The sequence below is a fragment of the Sinocyclocheilus rhinocerous genome, unplaced genomic scaffold (assembly GCF_001515625.1).
Source record: "Sinocyclocheilus rhinocerous isolate Xijiao unplaced genomic scaffold, SAMN03320098_v1.1 scaffold2050, whole genome shotgun sequence".
Lineage (NCBI taxonomy): Eukaryota > Metazoa > Chordata > Actinopteri > Cypriniformes > Cyprinidae > Sinocyclocheilus > Sinocyclocheilus rhinocerous.
In genome coordinates, this window is record NW_015661574.1 from 63,257 (window position 1) to 68,417 (window position 5,161).

At 39.7% G+C, this 5,161-nt stretch overlaps 1 protein-coding gene and 1 pseudogene across 3 annotated transcripts in view; one reads left to right on the plus strand and one right to left on the minus strand.

Annotated features, from left to right (window-relative positions):
- Window positions 1–4,860, plus strand: part of LOC107726383 (tRNA (uracil-5-)-methyltransferase homolog A-like) — an 8,847-nt pseudogene extending 3,987 nt beyond the window's left edge.
- Window positions 3,020–5,161, minus strand: part of LOC107726381 (microprocessor complex subunit DGCR8-like) — a 10,684-nt gene continuing 8,542 nt past the window's right edge. For all 3 annotated transcript variants that reach the window (XM_016535936.1, XM_016535938.1, XM_016535937.1), the window contains exon 15: window positions 3,020–3,097. The gene's annotated coding sequence lies outside the window, so the exon portion shown is untranslated. The remainder of the gene's footprint in view (window positions 3,098–5,161) is intronic.

Sequence of the window (5,161 nt, forward strand, 5' to 3'; positions counted from 1 at the left end):
AAAAAAAAAACAGAATCACCGAGTTGGAAAAAGTATCACCCCCTTGTGTCAGTATTTTGTTGAACCACCTTTTGCTTTAATTACAGCCTTTAGTCCATTGGGATATGTCTCCACTAACTTTGCACATCTAGACTTTGCAATATTTGCCCACTCTTCTTTGCAGAACTGCTGAAGTTCAGTTAAATTTGATAGTGACTATTTGTGGACTGCAGTCTTCGAGTCATTCCACAGATTAAGATTTTCAATGGGGTTTAAGTCTGGCCCTGACAGGCCATGCAAGGACATTCACCTTTTTCTCCTTCAACCATTGTGTGCTCAGGTTTGCTGTGGGCTTTGGGTCATTGTCATGCTGGAAGGTAAACCCTCGTCCCTTTTGACAACTTTGGGCAGCAGATTGCAAGAATTTGACAGTATTTTGCCCCATCCATTTTTCCTTCTATCCTGACAATTGCTCCAGTCCCTGCTTCAGAGAAACTCCCCCTTAACAGGACATTACCACCTCCATGCTTTACTGTAGGAATGCTGTTATTTGGATGGTGAGCTGTATTGGATTTCCGCCAGACACATAATTTGGTGTTGAGGCTAAATAATTAAATTTTAGTCTCATCTGCCTCAGAATCTCCAAGGTGTGTTTTGGCAAAGCTCAGACTGACTGCATGTGGCCTTTCTTGAGGAGTGGCTTTATTCTTGCAACCCTCTCATACAAGCTACATTTGTGGAGAATTTGTGATATTGTTGTCACATGCACACAATGACCACTCTTTGTCATAAAGTCCCACGACTGCTTCAGAGTTGCTGTAGGCCTCTTGGTCGCCTCTCTCTTTGTCATAAATTCCTGCAACTGCTTCAGAGTTGCTGTAGGCCTCTTGGTCCTTCTGGCTCTTTCATCCAGTTTGGAGCGACGTCCTGATCCAGGGAGGGTCTGTGTTGTATCAAATACCTTCCACTTCTTAATAATAGACTTCACTGTGCTTCTAGGCATTGATAAAGCCTTTGGATTTTTTTGTATCCATCTCCTGACTTGTGCCTGTCCACAACTTTATCCCAGAGATCTTTTGACAGTGTCTTGCCACCCATAGTTTATTGTTTGCTTTGTTTTGCACTACCACGGACTGAAATGCTCCAGGAAAGCTCTTTTCATGCCGAGCTAATCAAAATTACCAAAGCTGATCACAGTTGAAAGTCAGATGGCTTTGTGTGCCATTGAGAAGGTGATTAGCTACACCTGATTTATTATACAAGTCATTTTTAGGAGGGGGTGATCCTTTTTCCAACACAGTGATTGTTGGTGTTATATCTTTCACTTGGATGTTATAAGTTGCACTGAGTAAATACAGCTGAATAAAACAAAAACTGTGTCCGTCTTCATTTCAGGCTGCAAAGCAACAAAATTTGATTATTTTTCTTTTCTATACCCACTGTAGTTCATACATGAGCTTCTGGTAGTGTAACAAGAGTTGGTCAGTAAACAGTAGTTTCCTTCAATATAACTCGCCTCCTTGATATTTGTTCTGTTCTCAGAGAAATTGGCAACAACAACAAAGCCATGCTTCCCTGGCTGTTTGTTCAAAAAGAGAAATACAACAAAATATGCTGCCCACTCGAGGCCATACGACCATCACCTGTGCAGGTAAATCATCTATGTGCTCACTGCTCACATAAATTATTCTAATCACAGTCACACTTAATTAACTAACCAAAAAATATTATAAAGTATCGTGGTATTACCAATGCATTCAGTATGCAGATTTTTTTTTGATGGCTTTCAAAAGGGTCAAATGAACATTTCAGGGATTAAACGGATGCATAATTGCATATTAAATCATCCGTTTAATAGAATCTGTGGTTACAGAAATAAGATTAAGTGTGATTTGTCCTGTGCTTACAGACAGAGTACAGGAATAAGTGTGAGTTTGTGATTGGAGTGGGAGCAGATGGAGAGGATAAGACTGTGGGCTTTCGTTTGGGTAAGTATAAAGGAGGATCCTGTGCAGTAGTGAGTCCTTCAGAAACCACCCATGTGTCTTCAGAGGCCAAGAGGGTTGTGCAGGGATTCCAGCAGTTCATCAGGTGAATGAATATTTTCTTTTATTTACTGCTGATTATACCTAATATGCATCCAAATCCAGCCATATTTATGAAGTGCAATGCGTTTTGAAGGTTTTTTTTTTTTTTATTCCAGGGGCAAAATATAAGTTTGCGTTACCCATCAGCCATTGTGTATGTATTTATTTCTATTTCGAAGTGTTTTGTGTGTTGATATTCTAAACAGGACAACCCCGTATGCAGTATACAGTCCAGAGACTTATGAGGGTCATTGACTAACAGTACGAACAAGCAGGATAAAGCAAACCATGGCCATTGTTTTCTTCAATCCACAGGTAATAAGAGATTTATTCAGTGGTTATTTGTGTGTCCACTTTAGTCCACTTTCATGTTGGTTATGTATTTTACAAACTGTGGAACTATTGTGACTGCTGTTTGAAATATTACGTTTTTAAACAACCTAGAAACTCCAAGAAGAAGAAATTGAGGAACTGAAATGAAACCTGCATCAGTATTTTACCGAAGGAGAAGGAACAGAAAGTGGCATCACTTCTTTGTACTTTGTGAGAATGGGACAAAGGTAAGACCCTCAAAAGTTCAAATGAGATGAAGTTAGATTTTAGATGACTTTACACTCATTTATTAATTTGCATCAACCCAGGACATCAGCAGGTACAGAGGACCTGCCGTGTGAACATGTGACTGGAGAAGAATGGATTCATGAAGAGCTTCTCGGACTAAAATTCCGCATCTCTCCGCACTCATTTTTTCAGGTGTACCTCCTGACCATTTGACTATCATATCGTTTCCTGAGAATTAACACTATGATAGTTAAAAGGCATCATGCATGACATTAATGCTTTAATATTTTAAGCTTAAATGTTCTGCATTAGTGCTATAAAAATGTATATTATTATGATTTTGATACTTTCAGACAAACACCCCTGCTGCTGAGGTTCTGTACTCTGCTGTGGGTGAATGGGCTCAGCTGGACGTGTGCTGTGGAACAGGAACCATCGGCATCTCACTGGCAAAGGTGCGCCGTTTGCTTCTAAAAATAAACAAAAATATGAATGAACAGAGCAACAGTTAGCCTTCTAAAAAAAAAAAAAAAACAACTTGTGTGTTAACAGAGAGTGAAGAAGGGGATTGGCATAGAGTTGTGCCAGGAGGCAGTGGAAGATGCTAAGGCTAACGCTGAAGCTAATGGTAGGCCAGAGTGACATTATCACTGTCCAGTTTTTCTCTCTTCATCTCCCATGATCTGCTCCGATTTCAAATGTATATTTTCAGGCTTGACCAATGTGGAATTCCACTGTGGAAAGGCTGAAGACGTGTTCCCCACTATTCTAAATGCTGTCGTATCCCCCAGCGTCACGGCAATCGTTGACCCCCCAAGAGCAGGGCTACGTACGTACAGTACTCTCATAGTATCTTGAACCTTTACCTTGCAGACATGGTGTTTTTACGTTCTCTGCCCAAATATTCTCACTTTTACTAGATTCCAAAGTTATTCTAGCAATCAGAAGAGCAGAGCATCTTAAGAGACTCGTCTACGTCACCTGCAATGCCAAAGCAGCTATGAACAATTTTGAGTAAGTTCATTATTTTCTATATATTTTACGTCACATTCAGGATAGGGACATCCAATCTATTGTGAATTGATAGCATTTTGATGGGCATTACATGTCAGAATGGAAGTGGTTTGACTGAAAAGGTTGAAACATGAGAGGGATTTGTGACATTACCCAAAAGGGAGATCAGAGGCTTATATTTTGATAAAATAAACTTTTTATCCTGGCACAATGTTGACTTTCCTCTGAAAATATAATATTCCCATTTAACTTTATTACCTAGAGCTGCAGGCGCATCAGACCCTACTCCATTTGAATCAGTTATTCTAAAACTTATGTTTGTCTTGAAGTCTCTGCAGAGCTCCTTCTAACCGTGTGCGAGGAGCCCCCTTTCGTCCAGTGAGAGCTATGGCTGTTGACCTCTTCCCCCAGACCATGCACTGTGAAACCATCCTGCTGTTTGAAAGAGTGGACTACAGCTCCAACACTGACATTTAGACCACAGAGACCTGACGCTCCGTTATCTTTACCATCTACCATGCCGGCGTGGCTGTTTTGCTCCCATTAAAACGCTTGATGGTAGTGCTTATGGGAAAATTTCAAATGTTCACTTCAGATTTCAACTGACTTGATTAAAGTGCTCAAACCATTACCATGTTTTTTTTTGTTTTTTTTTTAAATAGGCTTCTTTTTTCCCCTCTTTTGTTTGCATTAAAACAACCCAGTAAAAACAGCACAAGTTATCGGTTTCTGGTCATCAATTTATTTGTATAAACAAATCACTGTGTATCAGCGATCGTGTCGCATTAAAATAACATTTTAATAGGCAGCATTACTTGCAGCTAAATCATCCAACATTATCCCTTCAATGATAGCGACTAAAAAGCAGGCATTTCTTCAGGCAACTAATACACACTTAGCAAGACTGACAGGACAAGTCGTACACTCCAGACGTTTATTGGGAAAGCATATTCTCGAAGCACTCTTAGTGGCAGCAGCAGCAGCCTTGTGCTCATGGAAAACAGGAAAGTGCGTTCACAAACGCAGTTAACATTCAGAAGCACACAAACTAAAATACTAGATTCAGTGACAGTGCACTGCAGTTTTTAGTCGCTGTCCCAAGAAAACCTGATCTCCCCCGCCCCCACCACCCCAGACTTTGACCATCCTGTCATATCTTAAGGCTAGAATATCTGGTAACACTTTATTTCGATAGTCCACTTTAGACATTCTATTAACAGCAAGTAACTTTGCCACTACATGTCAACTAGCAGTTAGTAGAGTATTAGTAGACTGTCTGCTTAATATCTTCTAACACTTTCTTTGTGAACTTATTCTACTAACCCTAAACCTACCCTAACAGTCTACTCTGAGAGTTAGTAGACATGGAGTTGCAAATTAATGAGAATTAGTTGACATGTAGTTGACATGTAATTGAAAATTAATGAGAATTAGTTGACATGTAGTTGACATGTAGTTACAAAGTTACTTATAATTAATACAATGTCTAAAGTGGACTATCGAAATAAAGTGTAACCAAA